The sequence below is a fragment of the Oxyura jamaicensis genome, chromosome 7 (assembly GCF_011077185.1).
Source record: "Oxyura jamaicensis isolate SHBP4307 breed ruddy duck chromosome 7, BPBGC_Ojam_1.0, whole genome shotgun sequence".
NCBI lineage: Eukaryota > Metazoa > Chordata > Aves > Anseriformes > Anatidae > Oxyura > Oxyura jamaicensis.
This window is the reverse complement of record NC_048899.1, coordinates 2,680,333-2,701,282: the sequence shown is the minus strand read 5'-3', so window position 1 is coordinate 2,701,282 and position 20,950 is coordinate 2,680,333. Positions and strand designations below refer to the sequence as shown.

The 20,950-nt window shown below is 39.7% G+C and overlaps 1 long non-coding RNA gene across 2 annotated transcripts in view; it reads left to right on the top strand.

Moving 5' to 3' along the window:
* The first annotated feature begins 1,021 nt into the window (after positions 1-1,021).
* The window catches only part of LOC118170224, a 74,915-nt gene continuing 54,986 nt past the window's right edge, over positions 1,022-20,950 (top strand). For both annotated transcript variants that reach the window (XR_004752579.1, XR_004752578.1), the window contains exon 1: positions 1,022-1,168. This is a non-coding gene — a long non-coding RNA (uncharacterized LOC118170224). The remainder of the gene's footprint in view (positions 1,169-20,950) is intronic.

The window sequence follows — 20,950 nt, the reverse complement described above, 5'->3', positions numbered from 1 at the left end:
CTAACCCCAAGACATACAACAGTCAGGGAGGAAAAAGATAATAATAATAATAAAACAGCTAAAGTAAAGCAGCACAAACATGTTTTCTCTGAGCAACCTGCTTGCTACCTTGAGTACCACTTTACTTCACCTGTATCTAAAGGTCTACTGAAGACCACCTGCTCAGGTCAACAACTTTCCAGCTTTCTTAACTCAGCTTCTTCATATACTATAGAAACATTCATGACAACACTTTACATTTGTATGAGGTACAGCAAGCCCTCCAGAGCCAATGTTGCTCAGGCAGAGGAGCTTGCCTCTTCCACCACCTTACATCATCATCATCATCATCATCATCATCATCATCATCATCATCATCATCATCATCATCATCATCATCATCCCCCCCCATCCCGCCCCCCCCACCCCCACCTTACATCACTCCCACCCTATAAATAACCTGCTCTACCCCCTCTTAATCCCCACTACAACTCCTATCACCCAACATTCACACCCACCTACCTTTGTTGCCCGTTAAATAAGGCCTCCAGTTGCTCCTGGGTGTGTCATTATTCATAATACTTGCTTGGTTTATTTTAAAAGCTTCTAATACCCAGCATTGTTTAGCACTTCTCTTTCAAATATGAGCTCATTCCTACAACTGTTTCCTCAAGAATTTTTATTTTCTTTTTTTTTACATAAGGATAAGGTGTTGTACTAACTAGTCTCAGGAGTCTATGTTCTATTTGATGCCTAGATTATGGAAAGGAAAAGGATTTTGCATTAGGCTTTTGTGGTAAAGCTCCAGTAGCAGGGCTGGTCTGTGAGGGGCCTAGTCAGTGGCCAGGTTCCACAGGGTACAGCTGAGCCTGTCAGCCCCAGGTGTGTCCCCTCTGTGGAAAATCTATCTAAGGAAGGAAAAAAATCTTCACTGATAGTGAAGAGAACAGTGTGAGGGGACAGCCCTGTGAGCACTGACCTGGGAGAAGGCAGTAGGGTGCTGCAGGTGGCAGGGCGGCCATTTCCCTGTGCCTGAGGAGAAGCCACCAAGAGCGGGCTCCTGACAGGAGCTGCAGCCTGAGGAGAGGAGCCTGCGCTGCAGCGGGGTTGTCCTGGAGGAGCTGCAGGCTGAAGACAGCAGCCACGCTGGAGCAGGGGACGAGTGTGAGGAGGACAGAGCGACAGACAGGTACTGCTGTGTGGTGACCCAGCCCTCAGGGGGGGCTCCTCAGGGAGGCGGGAGGAGATGAGGAGGAGGGTTGAGATGGGGGGGGGGGCGCGGTATTAGTTTTTGTCTTTGCTTCTCACTGTCCTATACCATTTTAATTAGTGGTAAACTAACATAAATTTCAATTGGTACATCTGTTTTACCTGTGGTGGGTAGTGTAAGTGATCTCCTTGTCCTTATCCTGCTTTCTCTCCATGGGAAGGGGACAGGGTGTTACAGCGGCTGCGGCACTCAGGTGACCAGCCAAGGCCAATCCCCGGCAGGTTCTAAACTAGTCAACTTGAAATCTTGCTCTTTAGGTACATCTTTGCACTACCAAGCTCTGTTTTAATATATTCAAAACATAACTGCCCAAATTGGAAGCCAATTAGAAAGTCTGTTTCTGTTATTCCTTTTTCCCTGGAGCTGAGAGTATCTGTGGACTTAATGTTACTTATCTACACAGAAATGAGGTGTTTGGAGGGATTTTCTCAAAGTGAGCACCCTCCTGCTGTTAGAGTCGCAGTGGAGTAGTTTCAGTTGCTCATGCCAGCTACAACTAAGGACTGGCTGAGATGAGAATTGTCACAGCTGCTGCAAGATGTTGTGCATTCACCTGCATGCTGGGGAAATCCTGGGAAGGGCAATGTAAGCATGGGCTGTGAATGGGATAGTTGCATTCTCAGTCCCAACTTGTATGGGGATTAATTCCTGAGTTTATTCACTTAATTCACTTAAATGCAAAAAAAAAAAAAAAAAAAAAAAAAAAAAAGTAAAACTTGCAATTAAATTGTTCACTCTGAATCATTTGCTTCGACTGAAGGGTGTGCTGGTGGGTGGTTGGCTCTGTAAGTGTAGTAACAGAGACTGGCTGGAAGTTAAAGATTACTATTTTGTTATTAGCATGATGTGTTCAGAACTAGTGATTAGTCTTAAGTGCTGGATGTCGGGCACTTCGGAGCTGTTCAACAGTGAAAAGCAAATCTTTCTGCTAGACCTCTTGCTAAAGGCTGTTTTTTGTTGTTAGATTTGGGGAAATAAGAGGTTCCTTTAAGAAGACCATTGCTTTGTGTGATGAATTGCCTGACTATCAGTGACTCACTTTTTTAATTTGGTGTGATCTAGAATGTTACAGTAGGAACCTCAAGTCATCCAAGCTACTAAGGTGTCTGTGAACACTATGTGCCACTATTTCAACGCAGTCTTTTAGATAATTAATCCACATTGTATTTATCCCTGATGTGTTTTTTTTTTTTTCTTGGCTTTGTTTTTTACATAAAAAAGAAAGGAGGGAGAGGAAGGTGTCTGTAGCAAAAGTCCTGGAAGGAAAGCTGCGAGAGATGTGTGTGGTCCCAAGAGCAAAATCCTGAACCTTACCAGTATCTTGTGATGCACTATTTAACACTGCCATCAAATGGCCAAATATATTTATTATTGTACAATGGCATTTCAGCTGACCATCTGTAACACTTGTATTTCTAGGCAACCCAACTGAATCACGCAGGCTAAAAAGCAAAACAACAATGGCTTTCCACTTTCAGGGTTCGATGGAAATACAAGCCTGATCCTGCAGCTAGCTTCAGAGTGAGGAGAGTTTGTATACTAGGAGATGTCTCACTGGTGCCTACAGGGCTCTATGCAGATACAGGAGTTCATTCAAGTGGATTCATTCATAGGATCCAGACTTGTTCCGTCTATGGTGTAAATATACATCTTAGAATTCAGAAAATTACTGAATTTTGTTGTTCCTTGGCATGACAGTTGTTTGCAACTTCAATGCTTCTCTCCCTAAGAGGCAATATTACTGAATGTTTGCATTGTCCCCCAAATTGTTTACTAAACATGCAAAGCAGATATAGAATGAAATAATGTAAGTTAAACATGGTCCCTCACAGCAGAGGCAGATGAGCAAGTATAGAAGAAGCTACATACCAGTGCGCAACATAATAAGGAAATAGACCAAGTTTAATTGTTCTGTCACAGGCAGGTTTTGACCAAAAGCTTTGTGGGGCCTCTGGGTGAACTAGGCAACTCTATGTCCAGCAGTGAGCCCAGGTGGAAACCATGCCTGTCTGCCTTCCTGTACTCATAGCCACTGCTGAATAGCACCTTGCTGGCATTTTCTACTTTGCTGACTCTTGGATCTGCTCCAAGAATAGAATTACTATACACAACCATTTTGCATTCTCAGTACGGACCTGTGTAAGTAGTGGATCTAAATACTATATGCGTTTAATGTAAGCTGTCCAACTGCCAAACTTGTAGTTCAGTAATCTCTCAATGCCAAGAAGTATCAAAGGTATCTTTTCTGCTCTGTATTAGCTCTGGTAATTAGTGTTTTGCCATAACACTCTGAGGGTGGTAACATCAGTTTTAATTCTAGCTACTTTAAGAGCGTCTTGGAAAACCTCACAAAGCTAGAGCAGACCATGCTTTTCTCTCTGGGTGTTTGTCACGTTGTTCCCTAATGCAAGATTTCAAAATTCAGTGGTGTCGAGGGTATTTGTGAGGTGTGGTTGAAACATCCCTACTATAGCTTTGTCTAAGTCTGTCTGTGTCAACAAAAGCAGCCTTTTGTAGCTGTTCTGTCCAAGACCTACAGGCTTCATGGATGGTATACGTGTTCATCTGGCACTGGTGCAAAACCTGTCATGGTATGGCAGCTCCCTGCCACGGTCTGACAGTCTGTCTCGGGGAAATGCATGATATCTTTAAAAATGTTTGGCCTGTTGTCTTAGGGTTTGTTTTTACTTTTTTCTCTGTACAGCTTCAGACCTCAGAAATGATGAGTCAAACATTAGCTTTAGGTTGTAGAAATACCACCAATCCATAACATAGATCATTGGCACTGTAACAAAATTGTCTTGATGAGACTCGGGGTCTGTGTTGCCTTTCAAAATGTTGCCTTTAAAAAAAAAAAAACAGTTTTCTATATTAAGGGGCAAATGAGATGAGCATAGTGAAGGACAATGTATTTAATCTGTAATGAACTTTGAAAGTTCTACCCAGGATTATAAACACTTGTTGACTGTCAGTTATTAATGATGGGTATAGCGTGTCACTTAAAATCTACTGGATGAGCATGATGAAATTGCTAGTTGATAGTATCTGCTAGCAAAGACTTTTCAACCAAATAATGTATTAGAAGTACATTTTTTTTTTCCTGTTTGTACTTAATGCTTTATGCAAGAGATCTTTTGTGGAACCACCATGAACTTGTCAAAGTTACGGTCTATTTTTATAAATACAAAGAGCCTTAGCAATTCCTCAATGTTACTGTTCACCTGAGTTCAATATAAAGTATCTTTGAACTTCTTGTGGATGATGGGGAACACAGGAGATCACATCTTCTGTAACTCTAGAAATAATCATCCTGCAGTCTTAAAATAAAAATGCATTTAATCTCGAAGTTCTCACTTGCATTTCTAATGGTTTACTCCTTGCTTCTGTAATTCACTTCTGAAGGGCCTCATCCTGGGCAGGTGCTCTGACAATTGCAGTCCTCATTTTCTGTTCTTGGTGAATACTTTCAGGACAAATTGATATGGATATAATATAGATGTAGACTTTTCTTCCACAGCACTTCTCTCAGCTGCTGCAGAGAATTTCCTCAAACACTTTCTGTCCTAATCTCAATTTACAATATACAATATTAAGACTGGAGGAGAAGAGAAAAAAAAAAAAAAAAAAATCTGTCTGCCACATGGGTTTTAAGAGGCAATTAATGGTTTATAGTCAGCTTTAGTGACTACTCCCACCTTTTATATGCAACTGTTTATTCTCAGGAAGATGGTTATTTTCTTTTTATTGCCCATATTCCATTCAGTCCTCTTACCAGTCTGAAAGAAATGGACATCTCCCCAGTGCTTTTTTTGATGGTATTCATTGCTTATTTACTATTAGTTTTATACTTATTAATGTAGCATCTCATCTCCTAATTATTTTCAGTTAATTGCTTGAACTGGAAGTGACTACTATCCAACATCTGTGCGTCTGTGGACATCTTTGTGTGGTTGCACACATACAGTAGGGTTTTTCTGCATTGTTCACAATTCAGAGTGGTCAAAGACTCCTTGTGGTCTGGAGAAAACATGCTGATAAGTATGAGGATTAAGAACAGTTTTTTGTGGGTCACTTTTATCCCAACCACATTATGGTAAACAAGCTGTGTTTTAAGCAAGCTCTAACCTTACAGATTTAGCTCCTCTGGTGCTTTGCAGTGTTGGTCTTGCTCCTTTGACAGATCAAAATGTCACCTGTGTAAGGCGGATGCCTTGAAATTAATCAAAATGGCATTGTAGGAAAGCAACTGTCTTGCACATTTAATCCCCATAGTGAGATTCCTTTATTAGTATAAGCTATGAATTTAGCAGTTTGCCTCTGCCCTACAGCTAACCTTTCAGTGCCAGTTTCGCCTAACAAAAGGTGAACTTTGGGCTGGGTGCCCCTACTTGGCCCATCCCTTCTTATCTTAAAAATAGGGGACAAGTTATTAATGCGTTGTGTTCTTTCTATACTACCTAATCAAAATAAATTCCAAACTTCATGTAAAAGTTCCTAGCAATTCCTTATTTATTTTTCAGATTTTAAAATGGTCCTGTCAATTTCTTATGTCAAAAAATGATAATGAACATCCTTAATTATCCTTAATTCTGTTCATGACCGATTTGTATAATGTCAACCACCTCTTTTATTGATTGCCATAGATTGCTTAAATATTTATTTAGGAAAAAAATATATATTTTAAAAGTGAAGCTAAAAACAAATAGGCAATGAACACTACCTCCCTGCTAACCTGCTAAAAATGAATTCTCCATTTGAAAATGGGTAACCTTTTGCTGCTGTCAGTGTGATGCTGCCTAATGCTTCACTGTAGATAAGAAATCACATCAACCCACTTATACTGCAATATATCTCAAGCTGCTGGGGTTTGCTTTCAAGTCATCACCTGGTACATTGCACAAAGCTCATGAGAAACTAAGTTAATTGTCTCTGTCCATCTTTGTCCTTGTCATCTATTTATGAAAATGATGGCAGGTCCTCTGCAGAGTTGGGAAAGGAGTGTAGATAAATCTGTGGGCTGAAACTGCCCAGTATATCACACTTCTGTCTTTAAGGTCTCTCCATCCCTGATTTACAATTATAAAACACCAAAAGTCACAGGAAAGTCTTCCTAATATTCCTTAAAGGAGTGGTTAACTGGTTTTATCTTCACAATTTATATGCTTTTGAGTGAGTAATCTCTCCCTGCACGTTCTGAATTTCTCTTCTTTTGACCAGAGTGCCCTCTGTGTCCAGAGGGTGACCATTCAGGTAATTCATTTTTACTTTGCTCTGAGCTGAATACTGACAAGTGACATGATCTTCAGGGATAATTACAATGGATAGCCCAATCTAATCCACGTTAGATAGAAAATGCAATGTCTTCAGAGCTACCACAGACAAATCCCATAAATGAATTCCTCCGAAAAGGTGCTATATACATGTCAAGAGGCTGTGGAAAGCTCAATGTAATGCTAACAGACTTGTTGGGTCGTTCAGTTAGAGGGAAGGGAACTAGATCTTCAGCTAATGCAAAGTAGCCTAATTCTGTGAAAATCAATAGTGCTCCTCTTGCGTCAGTGGAGGATCTTTTACTTCCCCTTGTGGGTTTGGCAGGCATCAGTCTGACTCCTTCCCAAGCTAAGCATGTGAGCAGAGGCACACCATCCCACCTCTAAAGGAGCAGAAACCTTCCCTAAGGCCTTCAGCTGCCTTTCAGAAGATGGGCCTCCAAACACGGGCACCTGAGCCCCAGCTCAGCACCCAGGGGGCTCATGCGCTGATAATGGCACTCCATCAGGTTAGTGGCATTAGGGTAGCTGAATGAGGCCTGTTTACACCCACCTCAAGTGACAGAAGAAACTGCAGCTATAACTCAAATTTCCCCTTTATTCTGAAGCCATTCTAAGTGCTAAACTGACTTGGCTTCCCAATGGTGCCCAGTTTGTTATAAGTTGAGCAGCACATAGTGGTGCCATGCTTATTTTCTTCATAAATTAGAAGTACAGTTTGGGTCTATAAGGGGAGTACGTATTACATATCCAAGCGTACAGAAACAGAGCACCCGTGAGAGCTGAGAATGGCTTCAGAAAACAATCTATAAATCTCTGGTGTTATCTTTCTGACAGCCTCCTAATCTCTGCAGGTTGTTAAGAGCTGCATTAAACTAGCCTGTCATTGATCCCAGCTCTCACATCTTCTCAAAGAGATGCACTTCCTGTGATCAATTAGAAAAAGAGGCAACAGCTTCTTAAAAGCATCTTTACAACAGTGCCCTGCAATAACATATCTTCCCAATATGTGTATTTCTGACATCTACATCATACCTTGTCAAAGTACAGCCAGCATTTGCACCAACAACATAATTCAGTCTTCTGAAACAAGTAAAAAAAAAAAAAAAAAGCTTGGATTCCTCACATAGCATCATCATTCTCAACTCCAAATTCAGCCCCAAGAGAAACAGCTATATTAAAACAGTGGTTGCAGTTTCTTGCCATTTATTTAATTTTGAGTGTTAAAGAAACTCTGAATGGGAAGTAGCTTCCTATCAGCAACTTAGGGGCATAAACAGAACATGAACCTTCTATCTTCGTTCAATTTCTGTGAAAGGAGTGTGTCTTGCTGTCCAATTCCTCTTTGTTCCACACATTATTTAGTATGAAAATCCTTCCTCTATGAAGTCCTGTGTATTATTTCCAAAGTTATTTATGCATGATGGACTAATTACACTGCTATTATGGGATTTATGTTCCTATTGCATTCTCTTGTAGTACCTGGAGAAGGTGAAGTTCCTCTTTATTCCACTTCCAGCCAGGTTAAAGTCTCACTGTGTTGATGAACTGCAAAATCTCCTGTAAAAAAAAGGAGCCTGACCCAAAGAGGTTACAGTGCAAGTACAGGAAGATGACCAGCTGCCTGGTTTCACTACAGGAACGTGAATGTGGTTGGGGGGGAAGAATGTGCAGAGAAGAGAAGTAATATTATTCTGTTGCTTGATACAAGATATTCTGGAATGAACATATAAAGTAGCATTTACTGTATCACAAGAATCAAGGCTTGACTTTTATGCTCTTCCTCTTCTTTCTTTTTTCATCTTTTTTTGTTTGTTTGTTTAAAAATTAGAGATTGACCTTTCAACTACTATGGTTTTTAGTACTTGGAATAGTCTGTCTCCTTAAGAGGGAAATAGTGGAAGGGAAAGATAATGATCTTCTGAATTTAAAATATCATTGTCAACATTTGTTCAACTGTGGCAAGTTAAAGTAACACAAATTCTCCTGGACTGGTTTTCCATTTCACATCTTTGCAGTCACTGACACTGACAAAGAAAGCCAATTTGTGTGCCTCAGCTTTTAGAAATTTTAGGACAAGGCTTTCTAAAATTGCAGCAAAAGGATGGATCTGTTTCAGCGTGCACTTGCAACACTCCATATAATTAGCAAGCTAAGCGGTAGTGCTGTATTTAGCTCACTAGCTCTTAAATGGAGTTACTTTCATTTGTTTACTGAATGTCTCTACCCACTAAAGGCTAATGAACTAGTAATGGATCTGTCAGAAAACGGAAAAGACAAATACCTCTAAATGTTGCTATTATAGCCTAAGAATGTGACTATTATTGTTCCCCTAACTCATGATCTTCATAAGAAGGAAGGCGGTGAGATATTTGGTATTCAATGGGTGTAAGGAACCACAGGCATAATTTATGTACTGATGGAGTGGAAGGGAGGAGAGTAGCAACCCTCAGGAAACTATACAATAAGCCAGCATATTCTTCCTGCATATTTTTGCTACTGCTTTTCCGTCTTGAGTTCATGCTTCTGTGTGAAGTATATTCATCTTCCCAAATCTTGTATGCTACGTAAAGGCTGAAAGTCTTAATCAAAAGCAGTGTCCTGCTGTGTTAGATACTGCAGATACACAAAGACGTTCAGGACTGGAAAAGCTTACAGCGGAGTGAATCTCCCTGGTCTTTATGGGCAGGGAAGAGGCACAGAAGGGAGCTTTGAGTCTCCTTTTTCTCATGTGAAGACCTGTACTGAAAAAAAAAGCTACAGCCTGGGTTATGGGACTTGAAAAAGAGCAGAGCCTGGGCAACTTTTGCTGGCTCCATGTGTCATCAGCTGGATGGACTGGGCACAAAAGATCTGGATATACTTGCATTTCATTCTCCAGTAACTGTAGCAGGAGATTCAAACCCCGCACAGAAAAAAAACACTTTGGGTTCACTGTAGCAACTGATGGAAGGATGTTTCTTCAGCACTTTGAGTACTGTTACAGAGGGTAAATTAAAGTTGATACCATGGAAGGGAAGTGCATGGATGAAAGGATTTACAGGTCTTTTCTTGACTCTGCCTTTTACACACAATAGTTTAGTCTGAGGTTGCTTTGCGTGTTCGTGATGTGTTCTTCAAAAAGCACCTGTTTTTCCAATTTAAATTCGTGGTCCTATTTAACCAGATGGGATACCAACGCCCATTCATCTCCTTCCTTCCTAGGACTATCCTCTGTAGAGTTGTGACCCTAATATCAGTGCAGGCTGAACAGAAGAGAAATTATCTGCAAAAAAAGTCAGGTCCTTGGCTGTACACTGAAACACAAATGGTCCCCAAACTGTTGCAGGTGAACATTATAGCTTGGAAGTATTTGGGATTTAGGGTTATTGTTCCCTTGTTCCCTTGCTAGGCAACCGTGAATAATCACACTATTTGCAGCTAATTTTCTAATCAATCCTCACCTTTGCTTATATCAACACAGTCTGTTGTACAAATTTCCATGGGGTGGTCCTTGCTTACATAAAGCCTGAATTCATCTATGGGCTACATTTACACTTTTCTGTGAGTCAGAAAGCAGATCAAATGTCAAAGTAAATTACATTTCACCTGCTTGAAATTCAACAGTTGAAGCAAAGGGGCAGGCAGGTGCTTGAGCCAGTCAGATTGTAAACAGAGGGTTTAAAGAGTAAATGCAGCATTTATACAACAGCCAAGTGATGGAACTTCTATCACTAATTTCACAAGAACTTTGACCTGGGGAATGTGAAAATAACACAGGCCACCTGCTGCCTGGGAGTTATACTTGCTAAATTTGGGGAGTTTGAGCATTTTTGTGAACTAATATTCTGTTCTTAGTGATCTACATCACTAGATTTGACCCCAAATGGGAAAGCAACCAAGAAAACCTGACTGGGCAGGCTGTCTTTAGTTGAGCAGGTTAATGTGAAGTATAATCATTCAGTTCAAAGCTTATATGCAGATTTGCCACAGCAGTGCAAGCACACCCACAACTGCATTTAGAATAACAGCACTACTAATGTTTTAATGAATTAAATTAAATCATTCCTGCCTTTAAAAGTAGTGATTAAATTCCATAATATTCATGCATTGGAAAGGTTCTTCTGTCTGGCTCATACCACCTCTGTCATTTAGAGACTAATGTTCCTGCAGATATGTAAAATTTTCTATTATGTGGTACAATCTTAGTATTTTTCTCTAGCTTTATTCCTTCCCTATATACCTTGATTTCTCTACCCCAGACCCCACTGTTAATGTTACTCTGCACTTTTTTTTTAATTGGGGATTATATTTATGACCTTTGTTTTTTTCACAGTCGATGTGGTACTATTTCATTTCTGTGCATCTGGAGGCGGGGACTGGGTTAGACAGTCTCCTGTGTCTGAGCTCAGATCTAGACAAGCACAGAGGAAGCAGAAGAGCCTCTTGGCTCTCAGCTGTCAGACCTTTCCCTGTTTGAGACATCAAAGCTGCTACTTCATGCTCGAGCTTGCACAAACTGTTAGAAGTTCAAAATCTGTGGCTACAGGAGTAGGTCAGTGCCTTACCTGATACTGTTTGCCACAGTGAGGACCCAGGGCTTGAACATGTCTCTGAAGTCTTTACTCTGATGGGAGATGTTTGTACTGACCACCTGAAGATAGTTCCCAGTTTCCTCAGCTGCCTTCAAGGCATGAGGAGTCTGGGTGTGGTTACAGGATCTAGCTCACCACTGCTGTTTTCTGGGACAGGGGTAGATGACCTAATTTTAATGAAGTAGAAGCTAAAGAACCTAATCAGACCCTTAGCTTCTCTTTGAAGTGTGGCATGACTTAGGAAAACGTTCAAGTCATTATTTAAAGTCTGATAATGAGGAGACTTACTTCCCTTTTGGAGAAAATAAAAAAGGAAAAGTTGCTTATCTCTTGAAATCAGGTTGCTGAGAGTCCCTCTTGCAGAAGAACATAAGATTGAGGATAAAAAAGTATGTTTCTTTATCCCCAGAAGACAGTAATACATCCCTGACAGCTGTAATTGCTCTCCACCCAACTATGTGCATAGCTGATGTTTAAAAAATCAGCATGGTATTTAGGGGCTGTTATGAAAATGGGCTTTAGTTACTCAGCAGTCCATCATGACTAATTCCAAGCTTAGTCCAGTATTTCCTGAAAAAAAAAAAAAAAAAGTAGTATTTCTCCAAAGGTATGCTAGCCATTGTCCTTTCTGAAGCACTCTGTAGTTTTAACTCGGTAGGCATAGACATAGAATTAAGTCATGTCATGCATCGCTGTGAGCTCTGTCTGCCAAGAACTGAGCTCTGGTCCTGTTACGGTGTGTAACTTTCAGCCTGTAAAAATGTTTTAACACAGCTATTTGCAAATACTGACACATCTTTATGAAGAAATTTTTGTGACTCCCTTCCTTTCACCCATACAACTTTGACACCTCTAGGCTCCATTCTTCTGCAGTAATTCGCTTCCCTTTGTGTCTCACTTCCTTTTGGATCCCAAATCATTCCTATAGCAACAAAGCACAGTTGCTAATTAGGAAGAGCAATGCTAGGAAATAATAATGCATCTGACAGACACTTTGCTCCTTTTGGAAAGACAGCTTACTTCCACTGTGCCCCACTTCATTTCTTTTCCCCCCATCTGTTCCTGATGAAAACAAGGTGGATGGTGCGGTGACGCAGATGCAATCCGCGCCCCAGTTGAGTAGACCCTCATCCTGCACCAAGTCAAATCAGGATCAGTCCCAGCCATAGCTTCACTTGTAACCAATCTGTTTTCATGTTAAATTTGAAAGTAGTATGGAAAAAGCTGTTTGCTTCCTGTAAGCTGGAAGATCCTGTCCTCTCTGATCCACGGTGTGGTGACTTCTGTTTTGAACAAGCTCTAGTAGAATATTTTTTCATTGTTATAAAGGACCCAAGCTGTTAGAAAGCAGACATGTATTTTATTCAGTATGCAGTAAAGACCAGTGATGACTATTTATATCATTGGCCATTAGGTGACTAAAGTCAGACTAATGTAGGCAGAATTTGTCAGAAGATGTCGTTCTTTTTGTTTCACTAATGTCAGCAAAATAATTAAATGTTTAAAGTAACATTTAATTTTATATGCGTGCACACTTGTTATATTTTGCATATTTTGTTCATTTAGCGTATAGAATTACATTTTTAAAACAAATGCAAATGTTCTGCCACACTTTTGGCTCTAATGTCCAAAATAACATCTATTCTCTAACGAGATAAATATTGATTCTATCTTGGAGCAGCTTTGTGATATCTTTACTGTCTCCTAATTTTTTTAAAAGTCATAAAAACGAAAACACCATGGAAGCTGTAGTTTTTGGAAAATCCCCCACAATTTCAGTTTTAAAGTAAATAGGCTGTTTTCATGGCATGTGCAGAAGTATTGTTAATATTAGGCTTCCACCATAAGGCTCTAAAAGTCATAGATATTTGGTAACCCTTAGGAAGCCCGCAGACCACCTGTGACAGGCTGCAGGGTTCCTTTTATTGTGTGACATTTTGAATTGGACTGTGGGCTGTGGTCAGTATTCATGCAGAGTTCTTTAGCCTTATTTCTAAGTGATAATGTTGCTTGCATGGTCTTTGTCTTTTGAGAGGCAACGGCCTGATTTTTTTATGAAGATGGTAGAATAATTGAAAATATGTAATATTTCAAGCATGCTTGGAAGTGAGCATCTGTAGCTTTAATAGTTGATTTATTGTTCTTCGAGCTTGTATTTTCATACCTTACATTTTTCATGAGTAAATTTGTTTTGTAACCGAGTTTGCAAAAGTGTCTTATACAGTCTGCATACACTATCATAATAATAATAAAAAAAACTGCTTGTGTCAGGTACAGAGGGCTTTAAGATACTCAGATCTTGAGCCAGAAGGTATACATTATGTGCTTTGTCAAAGCCTAAGATGCTTCAGAATGCAAACACTATAGATATCTTCTAATGTCAAAATGGAGGGTTTCATGGAGGGTTCCTTAGTGCTTTTGATTAGGGATCTGTTTTGTCACTTTCTAGTAGTTTTTCTTGTTTTCTTGACTATGAAAGCTTCAGTTTTATGAACTAGGAAGAAAAGTTCTATGGCTTCTAGTAACTCACAAAAGGTCTTCCTGAAATCTGAAGTCCTAAGTCAGATCTTGCTATTTGTCTTGTCTGCTTGTCTGGCATTAGCTTTCTTTGTGAGTTAAAAGTTGCACTGTCTTCTAACAAATTTTAAAGGCCATCTTCAAGTAAGGGAATTTAGGTAATGCTGATAAAACAAAGCAGAGCGCCTCCAGAATATCATAGTTTAAAATGCTGCCCTTTTGAAAATTTAATGCAAGAATAGGGGAAGATTTGATGTGCTAGCTCGAGCACTCAAATACTGCTGGGAACTTTCTAGGTGTCAGTGCAGGACTTCTCCTCTGGCTGCACAGGGGGCAGTGCTGGCCTAAGTCAGACATCAAAGTATTGTGATGAGTTACAGCAAGATCGATAGCGCTCTGCAAGTACGCAGACTGGGAAGGCATGTTTTCGCTCAGATTTCAGGCTGCACTGCTCTTCCACACAGCATGGGTTCATGATAGCTCTGCGAGAAACTAACGCATCCAACGTGCAAGAGAGGTACCTGTTTCTAGCTTTAACTGAACCAAGGTGGCTGAAATGGTGAAACAAATGTCACTGCTTCCAAGGCTTCAGCGTGGTGCTAGTGTTCTTGTGTGCAGAAGGTGGGAAATGTCCACATTAATGTGGCCAATGCAGTCAATCAGAAGCTGGCATTGCACGTGATCTCACCATGGTCAGACAGATCATTTGAAGAAGGATACATAATGCCAGAAACCTCAGCCACAGGTTGCACACAGCATGGAACGACTCCCAAACCAAAAAAATGTGAAAAAATGTGGAAGCAAAAAAGCATTCTAGAAACAGATGTCAATTAAGCATGTAGCTTATATCTCCAGGGCAGTATAGACTGTGACAGAGAATAACAACGTTAACTGAAGAAATTAACAGCTCCCCAAGTCCTCTGTTTGCAATGCAAAGACTACAGTTCTTCACCATGGATGGTGCTTAGATTAAATAGCTCTTGTTAAAAAAAAAAAAAAAAAAAAAAAAAAATCTCTGCATTTGGTGTCTGTTTCCTCTTCTCATTATGCTATTACATCAGCAGCTCTTGACAATTTAATGAATTAGGTACAGTAGAAACACACTTTCCACCCATGTTTGATTGATGTGATGGGAATCAGAACTAGCAGATCTAATGTGAGATGGTGTTGCAATGGAAACTCAAAGGTATCTGAGCAGTGAAGAGCTCTAAAATGTGATAAGGAATTTCCCTCAAAGATGGTATGAGTGAGTATTCAGAGTATACGTGTGAAATGATCCATGGTCCTTGGAGTAAGACTGAAAACTTGAAACAGAAATTAAGTATGGCGTTGTCCTCTTGACAGCACTTGGGACAGAGCTCAGAATCTAGAGGGGCAGGGATTTCTCAATACATCTGGAATACAAATCCTTAGTCTGATCACATCTCAACAAGATGTTGTGGGTCTAGACCTAATAATCACAAAATGTATAATTTAATCCTAACGTTTTTAAAGCTGTGTAGTTCAACTAGAGTGGCCAGAACAGCAAACCTAAGGACAGCTAAATAGTACAGGTTGAATAGGGGAGCTCATCAGTGAATAAATGGCAGACTTGGAAAGATATGCCACTTACTCGAAAAAATGAACTTATCTCTTAAATTTGGCCAGCATAGCTCCCTTTTCCTCAATAGCTGATGGCATTTTAGGTTGTGCTTGTTTTTATTCACTGTCAGTTCTTGCCACTCATTTCCTGGAAAAAGAGGTTCTGTAGAAATCCTTGTCGTAACATCTTCTCCCAAACTTTGTAAATGTAAGGGGTAGCAAAGAGGGAAAACACCTAGCTGTCCTCCTTGTAAATAAAATAAACCAGCAGCATCAGGAAAAACAAAACAACCCTTGGTCTGGATGTTTCTAGTCTGCCATAACAACCCATTGTAGAGGACTGGAATGGGGTATGGGTGGGAGCTGCCCAGAGATTACCCCATTCTGTGCCAAGGGCTAAACAGTCCTCGTTAGCTCCTGGATTAACTGGAGACTCATAGTGGCACTGAGCAACTGTCTTTCCTCCCTGCCTGAGCTCTGCATGAGAGCTTTGCAGCCAGAGCCAAGGATCTTACAAGGAGAGAGAATACTGTGATTAAAACCTGTTTCTTGCAAATAATAGACAGACAGCAATTTCTATCAAACTGCTCCGTACATGAAAATCTGTCTTGCCAAAGCCAGCCAGCCAATAACATGATGCTAGTTAATAATAAAAACATGTCCCAAACTTGCCTCAGACAACTACTAATCTCTCTTCAGAAAAGAGGAATGTCAGTTTCTTTCAGAAATACAGTTTTTCTGTATAATTCTGATACCGGGGCTCAAGTGCCCATATTTTATCAGCATATGCAGCAATAATAAACAGCTATGTTGTCTCCTCTTTTAGAGCTTGATTGCAATGAACCATTTTCTGTCAGGCACTGGGAGTTTGTTTAAATATTGTACTCTGCATCATAGCATCTTCCCAAGAAGCAGTTTAATTTTGTCTAAACATTTTAATTGTGATCCTAAGGGAAGGGAAGTCATTGCCCATATTAAACATGAATCCCATTATACTAAAACGTTTATGTTCCTCAAAGGCTATTTATAGATGCTTCACCACTGTATGAAAATGTAAAATGCCAGTGCTGAACAATAATCTCCTGGCTCTGCTTGCCAGCCTGAACCTCGGCCTGTTTATTGAAATGGTCAGGCAAGGCACAGACACAGCATTACTTCGGCATTACTCTGATTTCCTATAAACATTTATGACTGGCTTGTTGAGTCAGGGCAGATGCCAGCAGAGAGGGCTATGCCCAGCAAGGAGAGTCATTGGCATTGCAGATGTACCAGAGAGCAGTGAGCAGATCAAAGACACGGGGACAAAACCAAGCTGCCATCGGACACAGTGGTTCTGCCGCAAAGTGGTAGCTAAGAGGAATGCGGATGCTTACTGCTCTATTCCCATCTCGTAAATGTGGTGCACCTTCTTGAACTTTGAATGAGTTTCTTTGTATCTGCTTGATGCCAAACGCCTTTGAATGATGTTTAACAGGCCTGAACCAATGGCAGACAAACGCCAGCCCATGTTGGTAGGACTCTGCAGACTTAAATGGCTTTTCACATATGGCAGCAATGATCTCCTCCAAAAAGTGGCCTTAAAAATGGGTACCAGGCTCTCCAGACTGCTGTAGAACTTACTAGAAGGTAACAGGTTTGGCTGATACAAATAAAGTATCTTTGTATGGCACAAACTATACACTGTGTGGCTACAGGTTTGGATCTTTTATAACCTGTCACTTTTCAAAGTTATCAAAGCAAGTGAAAGCCTTATTTTGTCTACTGAACTGGAATAAAAACTTGAAATTGGGAAAGTGGCAACACTGTGTGTGACACTGTAATCAAGGAAATGTGGGGATTTAACACTAATACAATTGCAACTGCTTTACAGATATGCCATCAAGAGGAATAGATTTTCCTCCAGGTTATTAGTGAATCGCATGCTCAATGAGAATGAACCTAATTTTGGACGTTTAATATAAAGTATCAGCAATAACAAAACAGCACCCCCAGTAATAAATACAACAACAAGCCCATTACTTACGTGGAAATCACTGAAGGTACTGCTGAACTTCTGTCAAACACAAAATACCTAAGGAAGAAAAAGCAATTATATATTTCTTAGTCTCAGTGTAGTCTTATCTGTTTTGTTCTGTTACTGATAAAAATGAGTTTTCCGTCCAAAAAGATCTTCAACAAACAAAAGAACATTTATGGAAGTCAAAACGTGATTTCTATGTAAAAAATAGGGTTCAAAGGCTCTATTGTTGCCATCTGAAAAATATAAATAGAAAATACTTCATATTCTTTGTTCTTTTTTATTCCAGATAATTTCTAAAGCTACTAAAGTCTTTGGATTTCATAGTGAATAATAATCACAGGAAATTATCTTTCCCTAAAAGAATACTTTTGCTCTTGGTATGCTGAGATTAGCGTTAACACCTCACTGAACTAGCCTGACAACAGACAGTAGAATTTCTTCCTGTACATACATCATTACCAAAGAATAAACTATAATAAAAATTAGAGCAGTGGAAAATGCTGCTGCAAACCAAGATATTTTATGGAAGACTTGCCTTTTTTTCTTTCTCTCCTACATGACTCTGCTTAATAGATCACATGGCCCTACTGGCAACGAAACTGTGAAACTGCATTTTCTAATATCCATAGCATCACAGGGAGCATCCATTTCTAGGAACCCCTGAGTGCTGAGTTAATATTGCAGGCTTATTTGGTCTTACATAATTAGTTATAATGACAAAAAGGACTACCAGAACATAAAGTCTTTTCAGCAGGCACTGTCATTTCTGTGTGGTGTTTTATATAGTCTAGACTGTGGTTCCCCAGCTCCAGCGGAATTTCAATTAATGTGCAACATAAAAGAGGGTAAAACACTTTGATTACTTTGGGCATGGAGACAAGAAATGATGCTCGGCAATATATTTTAACATAATATTTTAGCCTTTTTTTAAAAGTAGTTTTGCGATCATGTTTGTGCTTGATGTTAAGGGGAAACCAGTGTGTTACAAAACTTATACTGCAAATTAAACAGGAAGAAGTCAGCCATGTATCTTTTTTTAAGATGTGTGTAGCCAAGGCAGCTACGTGTGTGTTATGTATTTGTGCATGTTCATGCATGAATTAATAATTTAGCGAGCTAAATAGTGGTAGGACGTAAAGTTAAAATCATGAATTGTTACAAAGAACATGTAACTTTTGAAGTGTAATAATTACTAAACACCTTATCAATGTAGCATCACAACTGACAACTTAGGGGGAAATGTTTAATTTGAGTGGTGTTCTTGTTGTCCAGTTCTTGTGTATTTTAACTAAAAGTTGTAGGCAACTTTGTATTTATCAACATGTTTATATTTCATCACTTTGGGCCCAGCCACAGTCATTCATTTGCAAAGTTCCTAAGGATGAGAAGGATGAATCATTTAATGACACTCGGGTATCTGCAGAAATGCTTTCCATTGGCTGTACTGTGTTTAATATTGTAAATATTTTACTTCTCATGCTTTAAGTTAACCTGCCTGCCTGCCTGAAAGGAGCTTTAGAGAAAGGAGGGCAATGGAAGTGTGACTAAGGCAGTGCTTCGTTAGTTATTACATGAGGGAAGAGTTGTGGAGCAATCTATGGGGGACTGCGGGTTTCTCTGCAGCTCTGCTTGCTGAGGTGGTGCTGCATAGCCAAAGCTCTGCTGGATATATCTTCACCTCAGCCTTGGGGAAAAGAGAGGGGCAATAATGATCTAAATTTAGCCAGTGTTTATTCTAAAGCATCAAGTGTGTTAATAATAATAATTTTTAAAAAGCCACTTTTCTAGGATTTAAGTACTTTGCTGCTTTACTTACATGTCCTTTCAGCTGAAAAAAAATATTTTAATCAGATTATTTTCATTAGTTAGTAGTCAGCCAATGTAGATGTCAAGACATTGTCTTGCAACTGACAAGTCAGCATTAGGTCTCGTGTTAACGTTTGGAGAACAAAGGAGCTGAGAGGCAGATGAAGGACACTTCAGTGTGTCCTACCTGGGAGAGACTATCTAACTACAGGGTTTAAGCGGAGTGGTAAAGCTGGCCATCTGCTAACACAATGGCATTTTGCACCTTCTATATTAACACTAATAATGAAGTTAGAAATACTGCTTGGTAATAAAATAGAACTGTGACTTTTCTTTTTTTAACATACAAGAAAAGTTAGTGCCTTTCCTGATGAGAGTCTGTGTAGGTTGTCCTATATGAAGAGGAACTGATGCATCTTTTGTGGTTGTTTCTTCATTTAGATCTTTAGAAGCTCATTTTGATATCTTATAATAAAGCAAACAAAGTTGAAACACTAAAAGGAGGGAAAATCGTTAGATGCTACTTTTTGTGAAGTTTTATATCAGCAACCTGTGACCTTCCTGTAGGTTAAGTCTAACTCAGACCACGCATTCTTACAGGCCGAGTGCAAAACTAAAAATATATCTTCCTAATCTAAAGAAAGGATATATCATAGTGTAAATATCTATTGGCAAGCAGTCAGTACAGTGTATATGAATATAATTTAATTACACTGTTTATAAATGACATTTAATTGCTTATGGAATCCCTCGGCTGTGTAACTCAGCTGTACCTGGTCTGCGCACATGGCTCAGATTGTTTTCTGTGCTATCTGCCTACAGTCAGCACTGAATTATCAGTTTCAAACACAGACTATTGGCCAGGAAGCACACGTCTTTGCTTGTGGGAAAGACTCTGAGGTTGTGAAGTTGTGATTTGATGTTGTGATTAATGAGGCTGTGAGGCTTTTCATTTCTCAATCTAGATTCCAGCCGAGACTGAGAAGTAACAGCAGAAACCCCCACTAAATGTTTTATTTGATTAGCTTCCTAATGATAGATTCACTAAGAATTTTTACACTGAATTTGTCTCTTTCCATGTATTAATATTAAAAATGGTAAGAATAGCCTTATGCTCTCTGTAGATATTTGATGGGCTCATGCTATAATCCTCTGTCTGTATCAAGTGATTACATTCGTGTGTCTTCACTGCAAGTTGCAAGTTAATACTTTCTCCTTTGGAAAATTCTTATAGAAATAAGGAAAAGGAATCTTCTTTCTAAACCTCTGCAAATATGTAGACAGTTACAGTTGTGACAGTGTAGTAATGAAGTGCTTATCACATACCCTTTGCTTTTCCCAGTCGTATTTCAAAGATTACTAAAGAATGGTCTAAAATTTTGCTGTCCCCTGCAACTTTCTATTTTTATTTTTTCCACAGAATTAACTGTCAGACTTGAGTCACACAGTTCATTGACTTTTTGAATGTTATTTACCAGAGTCTTCAGTGGTTCGCATTTGGCTAGCACTTGTGTTTGTGCCCAGTGAAACCCACTCTCCACTAAGATCAAAGGCATAGCAAATCATGCTGATTTACTGAGCATAAGGAGCTGGAAAGATGTTCTCTGACAGTCTGGCAAGGACAAAAAAGGGCTCAGCATTAAAGCCAGGGTTGTGAGTATAGGGTCGCGAGTATAACATAATAGCAGATGATGAAAATAGAATCCATTCCTAGAATATGTCTATAAAGATTTACAGCTGTAGTCTGTAACAGGGTCTTGTTCTTGTTTGGCAGCAGTACCTGTGAGGTATGAGCCAGGCAGAGGGCGAGGTTGTATTTCAGGCACCTGCATGCCAGCTGCCATTTGATTCCTTTAAGCTTTTGCACCACAGACCTCTTCCCCATTTTAGACTAGATCCTGAGATTCGTAGACTCAAAGCAACAAAAAGCATT